Here is a 13267-nt window from a genome sequence, read left to right on the forward strand (position 1 = left end):
TGAGAACATGAGGTATTGGTTCATATGTTGATCAAAGCAATTTAAGCCTGCATCCCAACCTTCTAACAAAATGCAGTTGAAATCTGATGCACTCACCTCTCAGGTAAAGTGGCTTACATCTAGCATGGGCTGGCTTGTAAGTCACACCCAAAGTGGAGTTAAACAGGCAAGATAGACAGCTGGACATCAAAAGATTTACAGTTGATAATAGATATCATCTGTAAATAAAGTAGTGTATGAGGGACTCCTGTCCATGGACATGAGTCCCTCATACACTACTTTATTTACAGATGATATCTATTATCAACTGTAAATCTTTTGATGTCTAGATTTGTCTAGTTTTTTAGAGCACCCCCTCATATTATATGTTATATTTAACTACACTTTATTGAGGTTTGTCCTTACCTTTGAGCGGATTGGGCCACCCCCCTTTTTCTCCTAAGATAGACAGCTGCCAAGACAACACAAGGCAATATTTATAAAGAAGAAAAAAGAGAAGAAATAAGCCTGCACTTGGTTAAACCCATTCTATACTTGTACCAGTTGCGTGGCAACTTAAATGCCCTATATGTGCACAAAACAAAAAGACAGTTGTTGTCGGCCCTTGTCCTTAACACTGCGTATGTATATTTTGGGTCAAAGGCAGCTAGTCTGTTATCTTGCACATATTGGTTAAATGATCGAATAGTATAGTTGTTTCAGTTTTATATTATGTCATTAGAAAAATTGTTAATAATTTACTTATTTTCATTCTAAATATATTGTTTTAATTATATTTATTGCTTTATTATGAGGTTGGTCAATTCATTATGAATGTATTTAATGCAGGAACTTCTTGCTGCTTGCTACTGTTGACATTTTTGATGTTGCTTTTTTACCTTTATATATCGAGCATAGATTTATGTGTGGGGTCAATATTGCATTGTCTGTTCTAAACCCAGTAGGCTTGCTGGCACATATGGGGCCATTGTATTTCCCATCCACCTCTGATCTGGTCATTTGACCGAATTAGTATTAAAACTGAATTGTCACCTGTGTAAATGACTTTACTAACATGGCCTTCCTCCTAGTCCTGGGGGTTACATGCATCAGTTTTTCCCAGGCTTTGACAGTTTTGTTATAATGAACGAGGAAATAAATTTAGTTCACTGTATTTAAATATCGGTGTATTAGGGGTGCGAGATGGAGAACCAATCACAAGTCGCAATTTCTTCATTGCCATCTGTAATTGGTCACCCTGCATTTCCCCAGCGTTTTTGGCCGGGGAGTAAGAGGAACAGAGCAGTCACAGAGAAAAATGTCTGCTTGTAGCAACCCTCAGGCTCTCCGGCTATGGGACGTTAGTAAACTCTTTAAAACATAATCTAACTAATGTTTTCCTAATAGAACCCGTAACTTGAAATTGCTCACATGTTGTTTAATAAATTAACAAAGAACATATACAATTTGGAAAGCTTACTATTAATGTAGACCACATTTCCTAACCCTGTGTTTTTCCTTCTTCAAACCAGAATATAAGAGCAGTAAACCATCTTGTGAGTGGTGGTAGTAGATTGTGAGTAATCCTCACAATTAGATTATGAGTGGTACTCACAATGTGTAGTGTGCACACATTTGGGCCAACCTTGTCCAGAAGAGGAGAAAGACAAATAGTATTTCAAGGACTCAGGATTTACTACAATGCAGTCATGCATTTGTAATGCACCATGGTTGCATTATAGAACTAACCCCTAATCACAATAGTAACCATGGCACCTAAGTATTTTTACTTCAAATTTAAAAAATGGTTATCTCACGGTCTGACCACGGTGGCAACCCATCCATGCTGCACCCGCAGATGGCTGCCCGGTCGGACTGTGCCTTAAGCAGATAATGTGTGTGGGGGAAAAGTAAAAATAGCACTTTAATGACCACTCTGATATCATATTTGGAACTTAAATAATTGATTACACTTTCGCCCACCCCATCTAAAATACTGCTTGTTGGAACCTGTTTTATGTATTATTGCAGTGAGGGGACATTGAGATAGTGTTTATTTCATATGTCGTTTTTGTTCATTTTATGTTTTTATTATATTGGAATTTGTATGTCTTCCCACTAAATCGAGAAGGCTCCCTTACATGTGCCATCTTCGACTTTTAAAATGTATATAAATGTCTTGCATGCAGCAGGAAATTTTGTTTTTCTATGAGGGCACAATAGGAATCATATGACGGCAGTTGGCATGCATTGAGCAAGAAACACACTGATCTGCCCAGCTCCTCCCTTCACCAGGAACAACATTTTGCACCTCGGCAGTCAATGCCATCTTGATGCAAGCTATCAGCTTACCCCCATAACGTGTGCAATTGTGTAAAATAGACCCTTAGGCTGGGTACACACTACATGTATTTCAACTAGGGATGTGCACCGGTGACTTTTGGTGTCTCGTGTTTTGTGTTTTGGATTCGGATTTTCGCGATGTTTCGGGTTCGGATTTGTTTCGCAAAACACCTGCCGAAAGGTTTTGGTTCGGATTTAAGCTTTTGGATTCGGATTTTTTTTGAAAAAAGCATAAAAAGTTCAAAAATCAAGTTTTTGGGCTTATTTTCACTCCTGCGCTATTATTAACCTCAATAACATTCAATAACAAGCATTTCCACTAATTTACAGTGTATTCTGAACACCTCACAATATAGTTATTAGTCCAAAACGTTGTAACGAGGTATCTTTCTGGACTGCGTAGTGGAGTGGTCCCCACAATATAATAAGAAAACCATCAACTGGTCTTAATCGCACCAAAAAATGTACCTGGACTGCGTAGAGGAGTGGGTCACCACAATATAAATTAAAACCCTGAACTTGTATGATTCGCACCAATAATGTACCTGGACTGCGTAGAGGAGTGGGTCACCACAATATAAATTAAAAACACTGAACTTGTATGATTCCCACCAATAAATGTATCTAGACTGCGTAGAGGAGTGGGTCACCACAATATATATAATAAGAAAACCATCAACTGGTATGAATCGCACCGAATAATGTACCTGGACTGCGTAGAGGAGTGGGTCACCACAATATAAATTAAAAACCCTGAACTTGTATGATTCGCACCAATAATGTACCTGGACTGCGTAGAGGAGTGGGTCACCACAATATATATAATAAGAAAACCATCAACTGATATGAATCGCACCGAATAATGTACCTGGACTGCGTAGAGGAGTGGGTCACCACAATATAAATTAAAAACCCTGAACTTGTATGATTCGCACCAATAATGTACCTGGACTGCGTAGAGGAGTGGGTCACCACAATATATATAATAAGAAAACCATCAACTTGTATGAATCGCACCGAATAATGTACCTGGACTGCGTAGAGGAGTGGGTCACCACAATATAAATTAAAAACCCTGAACTTGTATGATTCACACCAATAATTTACCTGGACTGCGTAGAGGAGTGGGTCACCACAATATATATAATAAGAAAACCATCAACTGGTATGAATCGCACTGAATAATGTACCTGGACTGCGTAGAGGAGTGGGTCACCACAATATAAATTAAAAACCCTGTACTTGTATGATTCGCACCAATAATGTACCTGGACTGTGTAGAGGAGTGGGTCACCACAATATATATAATAAGAAAACCATCAACTGGTATGAATCGCACCGAATAATGTACCTGGACTGCGTAGAGGAGTGGGTCACCACAATATAAATTAAAAACCCTGAACTTGTATGATTCGCACCAATAATGTACCTGGACTGCGTAGAGGAGTGGGTCACCACAATATAAATTAAAAACCCTGAACTTGTATGATTCGCACCAATAAATGTATCTGGACTGTGTAGAGGAGTGGTCACCACAATATAATTAAAAAACCCTCCACGGGTCTGAATTCCCAAAAAAAAGGTTCTGGACTGCGTAGTGGGGTGGCCCCGGTACACAATTTTTTACCGGGGCCACAATATTATTAAAAAACCCTCCACGGGTCTGAATTCCACCAAAAAAGTTTATGGACTGCGTAGTGTAGTGTTCCCCACAATATTATTTAAAAATTTTGCAGCAACAGTCAACGTTGTTTAATATCTGATACACCTCTATCTGGACTGCATAGTGGAGTGGCCCTGGTACCCAATTTGGTACCGAGGCCACAATACCTCCTCCAACCATGGTACAGAGCATTCATCATTGAGATCCCATCAAGTATGTTAAAGACAGACAGGGTCGAAGTGTTATTGGTTGACTTTGTAAACCAAAAAACTGTCCCTGTTGCACATAGTCGTGCAATGAAGACTGACTTTTTCATTTAAAGGCACCATCTTTCAAGTGTAGTGTTTGTAAGTCATATTGTACTTTTGGTAAAATTTGTTTAATTTGTTCCTCTTTATGGTAACTACTAATAGAATTAAAGTATTAAATAGAAGCGGCAGTTCCTCTTTATGGGAATTGGTAATAGAATTAAAGTATTAAATAGAATTAAGGTATTAAATAGAGTGGTATAGAGTGGTCCCCACAATATAATAATAAAACCCTCAACTGGTCAGAATTCCACCAAACAAGTATCTGGACTGCGTAGTGTGGTGGCCCTGGTACCCAATTTGATACCGGGGCCACAGTAAAATAAATACATCCTCAACTGGTCAGAATTCCACCAAACAAGTATCTGGACTGCATAGTGGGGTGGCCCCGGCACTAAATTTGATACCGGGGCCACAATACCTCCTCCAAGTTCCAAGTGTAGTGTTTATAACATCTTAACACTACACTAATTCTAGCACGTCAAAACCTCTTGTTTTAAATAATGACAGGGCATTTAACTTTTGAGTTAATTTATTGAATTTGTTGGCATTTTCTTTTACTTTTTGAACATGGCAAACGACTGTTGAATGGTCACATAATGCCCAAAGAATAGTTGCAAGATGGAATTGTCCTTGGGCCCTCCCACCCACCCTTATGTTGTTGAAATAGGACATGCACACTTTAACAAACCAATCATTTCAGCGACAGGGCCTACCAAACAACTGTGGCTGAAATCATTGGTTTGTTTGGGCCCCCACACCAAAAAAACAATTCATCTCTCCCTGTACAAACTAAACAGGCTCTACTGAAGAAAGATGTCGTCCTCATCCTCAACCTCTGATTCCTCTCCCCCTACAGTGTGTACTTCCTCCTCCTCACACATTATCACACATTATCAATTCGTCCCCGCTGGACTCCACAACCACAGGTCCCTCTGTACTATCTGGAGGGCAGTGCTGTACTTCATTGAGGAATTGATTATTCATTTTTATAAACATCATTTTTTCAATGTTGTGAGGAAGCAACCTCCTTCGCCGCTCACTGACCAGGTTCCCCGCTGCACTAAAAACTCTTTCCGAGTACACACTGGAGGGGGGACAACTCCGTTAAAAAATAGAGCCAGTTTGTACAGGGGCTTCTAAACTGCCTTTTGGAGTTCTACCACGTCACTACCTCTAGTTAATTTAGATTGCAAGGCTTGTAAATATAAATACTTTGAAGATAAAAAAAGCAGGCTGCACAGACTGTGGAGCTAGAAAGTGAAATTAAATGGACCACGTTACTTTGGTGGCTATCTATGGCCCCCCCCCCCCTACACTTGTAGTTAAATATAAATAAAGCAGCCTGCATAGACTGTAGAACTAGAAATTCAAATATACAAAGAAATGGACAAAGGCAGTTTTGTATCTGTCTGCATCAGATCCCCTCTCCACTAGGAGTAAAATAGAAAACTATTCAGCCGTTATGTAATCTAGAATATAAATAGAAATTGAGAAAGGCAATTTGGTATCTGTCTGCATCATAATCATCAACATCCTCCTCAGCGCCAGCTACATCAATATCCTCCTCCCGGTGTACAACATTCACACCTTCATTAGCCAAATCTGTAACTGGACTGTGGGTGATCCTTCCAGCTGGACCACTAGTCATGAACACGGGCCAGGACCTAAGCCGTTCCTTGCCACTACGTGTCGTAAATGGCATATTGCCAACTTTACGTTTCTCCTCAGATGATTTTAAGTTTCTCTTTTTGCTATTTTTTGAGAACTTAGGCTTTTTGCATTTTACATGCCCTGTACTAGGAGATTGGGCATCGGGCTTGCCAGACGACGTTGATGGCATTTCATTGTCTATGTCATGACTAGTGGCAGCAGCTTCAGCATTAGGAGGAAGTGGGTCTTGATCTTTCCCTACTTTATCCTCCAAATTTTGGTTTTCCATTATATGTAGCACAAGAGAGCGTACCCCTAAGCCACACACACTCGGCAAAGCCTTTAAAAATTATATGCGGCACAGGAGAGTAGCACTGGACTTATACTGCTGAATCAGTGAACTTTATAATAGCAGTACCACTGGACTTATACTGCTGTATCAGTGAACTTTGTAATAGCAGTACCACTGGACTTATACTGCTGAATCAGTGAACTTTGTAATATATCAGTACCACTGGACTTATACACTGCTGAATCAGTGAACTTTGTAATAGCAGTACCACTGGACTTATACTGCTGAATCAGTGAACTTTGTAATAGCAGTACCACTGGACTTATACTGTTGTATCAGTGAACTTTGTAATAGCAGTACCACTGGACTTATACACTGCTGAATCAGTGAACTTTGTAATATCAGTACCACTGGACTTATACTGCTGTATCAGTGAACTTTGTAATAGCAGTACCACTGGACTTATACACTGCTGAATCAGTGAACTTTGTAATAGCAGTACCACTGGACTTATACTGCTGAATCAGTGAACTTTGTAATATATCAGTACCACTGGACTTATACACTGCCGAATCAGTGAACTTTGTAATATATCAGTACCACTGGACTTATACTGCTGAATCAGTGAACTTTGTAATATCAGTACCACTGGACTTATACTGCTGAATCAGTGAACTTTGTAATAGCAGTACCACTGGACTTATACTGCTGAATCAGTGAACTTTGTAATAGCAGTACCACTGGACTTATACACTGCTGAATCAGTGAACTTGGTAATATAATATTGCCGTACCAATGGGCTTATACTGCAGGATTGGTTTTGCAAATTTTGTTGTAATTAATTTTTTTTTTAATTATTTATTTTTTTGTATTTTTTTTATAACTTTTTTTTTATTTTTTAAAAACTTGGGAATAATGGGGAAATAACTATGCCCTTAGAAGCACAGAGCACAGGACACAGCACCACTGGACTGAACAGGACACAGCACAGGACCCAGCAGCACCACTGAACTCAAAATTGACAGAGCACAGCACACAGCACCACTGGACTGATACTGCAGAAGAACACAGCACAGCACAGCACAGAACTAAACAGCACAGCAAGAGATCTACCAGGACAGAGGACCACCTAACACACCCTCCTTCTACCCTGATCAATGCCCGAGTGAAGATGGCGGCGACTAGCGGGGAATTTATAGGATCCGAGTATCGCGAGACTTGACAGCGGGATTCTGACTCAGAGCCTCGCTTTCAAGTTTTCATTTGGCGCCAATACCCGGATCTGTCTCGGATCCGACTCTGATCGGAAAGGTTCGGGTGGGCTCGGATTCACAAAATCCGAGTGCGCTCATCTCTAATTTCAACCAATTATTGAGCCAATCACAAATGACCGTTCAGCCCGATATCGCATTAGTGTGTACGGTCCAATGATGAACGATTATCGTTCCAAAGCACATTATTTGATTTAATTTTATAAATAGACTAAAAATGTTGGTCAACGATGGAACAATGTTCTTCCAATTCTGCTGTGTATGCAGGTATTTTTTTTACAAAGTTCCTTTGTAAGTAGTGGGACACAGGTGATGTCACTTTTGTGGTGCAATGGAATCAAAGTCACAATAATTTAGGCACCAGCCCATCTCTTATCACAAACTGAATTCTTTATATACACCATATTTGCCTACTCTCCCAGAATCTCCGGGAGGCTCCCGAATTTCAGGAAGAGTAGGCGTCCTCCTGGAATGTTGGGGTGCGACTTAATGATAAAAATTTGCATCATTATGACTCACCCCCTGCTAAGCAATGGCGTTAATTTGGCCAGCTCCTATCAGGGGACGGGGCCACTGTGACACAATGGCACTACCACGCCCCCTAATACACCTATCACATTACTTCCCCTCCAGGATCTCCCAGAGGGCAAGTTCAAAAAGTTGGCTAGTATGATTTACACTCCTCTTCCTCCAGCACGGTAATCATAAAGGTTGCAGTAATATAGAAATATATACAGCTCCTTACTATCTCCAGCACAGTGTTTAATGAGCAATATGAGTTTGGTTGCAAGTATCTCTCCTTACTCCTTAAACATCTTACACTGCTGGTCTTATCACAGCACATACCAGGTTCTCCTGGTCACAGTAGTTCCACAGCTACTCACAGTTCAGCCGCTGTTTCCAGTATACATATGCAGGAATCAGTGTAGCTTATCTCTAGCCCACATATGCAGCTCTGACCCTTTCTCTGTGTAGCTTTCAGCTTTGCAAGCAGGAGTAAAATCCCTTGGGCTATAACACTTCTCTAGTGTTCTGCCTGCCTCTGCTGGGGACTCCCACATCTCCACAACTGCCTCGTTTTGCTACAACCCGCTCTCCAGGGGTCTCTGCTCTTATATCCCTTAGTGTATGCATGCTGCCACTTGCAACACTGCCCCCCTTCTCTCCAGGGGTCTCTGCTCTTATATCCCTTAGTATATGCATGCTGCCACTTGCAACACTGCCCCCCTTCTCTCCAAGGGTCTCTGCTCTTATATCCCTTAGTGTATGCATGCTGCCACTTGCAACACTGCCCCCTTCTCTCCAGGGGTCTCTGCTCTTATATCCCTTAGTATATGCATGCTGCCACTTGCAACACTGCCCCCCTTCTCTCCAGTGGTCTCTGCTCTTATATCCCTTAGTGTATGCATGCTGCCACTTGCAACACTGCCCCCCTTCTCTCCAGGGGTCTCTGCTCTTATATCCCTTAGTATATGCATGCTGCCACTTGCAACACTGCCCCCTTCTCTCCAGGGGTCTCTGCTCTTATATCCCTTAGTATGTGCATGCTGCCACTTGCAACACTGCCCCCCTTCTCTCCAGGGGTCTCTGCTCTTATATCCCTTAGTGTATGCATGCTGCCACTTGCAACACTGCCCCCTTCTCTCCAGGGGTCTCTGCTCTTATATCCCTTAGTATGTGCATGCTGCCACTTGCAACACTGCCCCCCTTCTCTCCAGGGGTCTCTGCTCTTATATCCCTTAGTGTATGCATGCTGCCACTTGCAACACTGCCCCCTTCTCTCCAGGGGTCTCTGCTCTTATATCCCTTAGTGTATGCATGCTGCCACTTGCAACACTGCCCCCCTTCTCTCCAGGGGTCTCTGCTCTTATATCCCTTAGTGTATGCATGCTGCCACTTGCAACACTGCCCCCTTCTCTCCAGGGGTCTCTGCTCTTATATCCCTTAGTGTATGCATGCTGCCACTTGCAACACTGCCCCCCTTCTCTCCAGTGGTCTCTGCTCTGGGGACTCTCCCCCTATTCAGGGCACACATTACTTGCCCCTGCACAGCCACAAGCTCCCAGGCAATGCTGGGGGGGGCCTGGGACCTCTTAGGTACCCGGCTGTCACCTCACCTCTCTCTGTCTCTGTCTCTATCTGTGTCTCCTTGTTTCTCTTTCTTCTCTTTTCTTCTATTTTTATTGATTATATTTAAGAGTTTTTTTGTGTTCCAATGTGACCTTTTTAACCACTAGGTTATACCCTTTGTTGTTGACCATGTACTCTTCAATGTTTTATTACCCTCTATCACATCTGTGTATCACCATAGTATTGCAGGAAGATTATTAGTGGCCATCCCATAGAAATGACACAATTACATTACTGGCAGTCGGTGGGTATTTGCAAAATGGATACTGTAAATTACAATCATTTAAGTATATATTTGAAATCTGTAATATACAGGTAATTGATGATGTAATGTAATTGGTATACATATAATAATGCATTATTTCATGGAAACATGTAGCTATCTAATATAAACATACAAAACTTTTTTTTACCGATTTTGACAATATTCTTTTTCATTTGAACGCAAGGAATGAAAAGGCAACAGACTGTGCTCACAAAGCTAAGATGGTTAGAAACATCTGACTTGATGTTGACTGGCTGTCAAATAATGGGGGGAATCTATGAAAACTGTACTACATGTAACTGTATCAGAGGTGCCAGCTCTGATTGAGCACCGCCAATATTTGAGTTGCCCCCAATCATGTTTACGGATGGGCACTTTTCAGTCGCATTGGTGTGGGGCGTAAATTAAGCACGCCCAATCGTTAAAATTTTTTGGCTCCTATGAATTGTATACAAATGGTGTTGCCTGCAACCAATCCGACATTTATTTTTACTTTCTGAACGGTAACAAGTAAAAGTCAGAATATGAGTGATTGCTATGGGCAACACATTTTGTCTATACATTTAGTTGCAAAACAGTTTCATAAATGTCCCTAGATCTCGCCTCTCTTACACAACTGATTTGGTTGCAGGTAATATCGAGTTGTTTGAAATTAACCATATAATTATAACACATTTAGAGGATCCCGTTGCAGCTGTGCTCAGTTCATGTCCATAATTACCTGTGCAATCATCTCGATGGAGGTTAGAGCAGAACAGTGTGTATTATTTTCTGCAGGAACATCTTGTCTTTTGGATTTATCTTGTAACTTGCTGATTGCAATTTTCCCCGGGATTACTGTATTTCTGCTCCCAACACACTTGAGTTTAATTTTACTTAGCAGAGTTTCTAGTCATACAGCCAATTCCAGCTGATTGCTGATGAGGAGGTTTTGTAATGGCTGGATAGACGTGTTTGATTAGTGAAGAACAATTCTATGCTTCAATAAAAGCCTTTTAGACCAGGTGCTGTACATAGGAAAACAATTTAACCAATGGGTATGATATGGATATTTAATACATTGTTTTCTAATTAAATTGCAGACTAGACTTTCATGTTTTTTTTAAAGTGAAAACAGGGTGAGGATAAAATAGTTTTCAGCGCCCCCTGCTGACAATTTGTGCATGTTCCGCTCTGAGGCGCCTATTCCGAACCCTGCATCTCCTTTAACCTTGGAACCGTGTTCAGAGCGGGGACTCCGAGGTTAAAGGAGATGCAGGTGGACTGGCAGGGCACGCCTGTAAGCTCTGCACCTTCCTGACATGCTTACCATGTTCTGCCGGTCATGGTTGGGAGGCTAAGGAAAATAAAGGCTGCATGTAATGTACATAGAAATTTATCTTATCTATATATCTGTATACAGGGACAAGAGGACATTTGCCCCCGGGCTGGTCCTATAGTGAGCTCCCTTGGGCTGGGTCACTGGGCCACCTGCATTTTTTTCCATTTGAATAGGCTACTGAGTCGAGTCTTGCCCCCCCGGGCTAAAGTTTGCCAGCCCTCCCCTGTCTGTCTATCATAAATAGAAAGTAGCAACATTGTGGAGCGGTCCCTATCACCTTACTGCACTGAAAGTTTCTTTCACCTCTGGCAGAATACATTTATATATGGAATGAACATGTAATATGTGACATTGGGGCCTATTTATTAAGCCGTAAACCATGCGGAAATGGCTTTTTCCGCATGGTGTAGGCATTTTTAGGTATCACTTCAATATAACAGAAGCCTAATGCATTAGGCTAAGTTTTACATTAAACCACAGTTCCTATAATTTTCTAAGGGCAAATTTAACAAGCTCCAAAAAGCTTAGCTTTTTAGACCCTAGTTGCTCTCCCCATAGGGTTAGCCTTGCAGTAGACGATCTCTGGATCCCTCACCACTGCCTTCCTGCTCTCCCTTCCGTTAATGGCTTTGTCGCACATGCACAGTACAGGCTCCCAGAGTTAAGAGGTAAGGAAAGTCTTCGCCAGGACAGCCTCTTATCCGATACTCTGTCCCGGGATGATTTTTTAATAAATGGATGCGAAATATCATCTGTTCTTATTGCGATAAGGGGTGATATTTAACAGGAAGCATATGCTGCCATTAATAAGTAGGCCCCATTGTATACATACAAACCGTATTGAGGCTGTGGTTTTTGAACAAGGACCATAGAGGACTGAAACTGTGGCTTACTGGTTAGCACTTCTGCCTCACAGCACTGGGGTCATGAGTTCGATTCCCGACCATGGCCTTATCTGTATGAAGTTTGTATGTTCTCCCTGTGTTTGCGTGGGTTTCCTCCCACACACCAAAAATATATTAATAGATTAATTTACTGCAATTAAAAAATTGACCTTCGCCTCCCCGGTGGTAGTCATTTTTTCAGCAACACTAATGCCGACACAAGTTAGGGTGACGTAACGATTGTGATGACTACATTATACAGGGGGCGTCATTGTGACTGTAGAGATTTTACAAAGTCAAAATGTACATTTGCCGCCCATACAGCCTGAGGTCAATGTGGTATATCTAGTATATAGTAAGTCTAGATTTACTCATTGTTGCTTTCATAGTCATCGAAATTGTCACGTTGCTTCAACTTGTGTCTGCATTAGTGTTGCCGAAAAACCTACCCACCCCGTCTCCCTCGTTCTGTGTGTATGTTAGGGAATTTAGACTGTAAGCTCCAATGTGTGCAGATTAACACGTCAGAGTACAGGAAATTTCACATCAGGACTGATGTTTGTTATATTGTTAAGGTTACCAAACAATATCTTCCCTTCTAAATTAAAAATATTATATACATATAGTGTGTGTGTGGGATACGATATATAAAAAGTTTTGAGAATGACACAAGTATTGGTTTTCACCAAGTTTGCTGCTTCAGTGTTTGTAGACCTTTTTGGCAGATGTTGCTATGGTATACTGAAGTAAAATTACAAGCATTTCATAAATGTTAAAGGCTTTTATCGACAATTACATTAAGTTTATGCAAAGGGAGAATTCAATTGGCCACGTTACTGCCGAAAAGAACGCGACCTGTGCACTATTACTAATATTACGGTAATAGTGCGCACTATTACCGTTAATACAGTGTCAGGTTTGATCACAAAGAAATGAGTGAGATCCTGCTGTCTCAACTGGTATTGGATAGACTTCCCTAGAGGCGCGGAGTCTAACAGGATGGAGGGTTTTCACCAGGGATTCCCGCAAGGGAGTTTGATCTCCAGCAGCTTCCACCCTGCAGGTCGCGGCCCTCCAGGGAAGTTCCCAGTGAGACAGATGGGAGAACAGAACTTAACAGCATACAGAGAGATACAGTTCTGATATCAAATGATAATA

General features: G+C 41.4%; 1 protein-coding gene across 3 annotated transcripts in view; it reads left to right on the top strand.

Moving 5' to 3' along the window:
• The window catches only part of DTD1 (D-aminoacyl-tRNA deacylase 1), a 125562-nt gene that overhangs the window by 10861 nt on the left and 101434 nt on the right, over positions 1 to 13267 (top strand). The gene's annotated exons all lie outside the window — the stretch shown is intronic.

The sequence above is a fragment of the Mixophyes fleayi genome, chromosome 3 (assembly GCF_038048845.1).
Source record: "Mixophyes fleayi isolate aMixFle1 chromosome 3, aMixFle1.hap1, whole genome shotgun sequence".
NCBI classification, from domain to species: Eukaryota; Metazoa; Chordata; class Amphibia; order Anura; family Limnodynastidae; genus Mixophyes; species Mixophyes fleayi.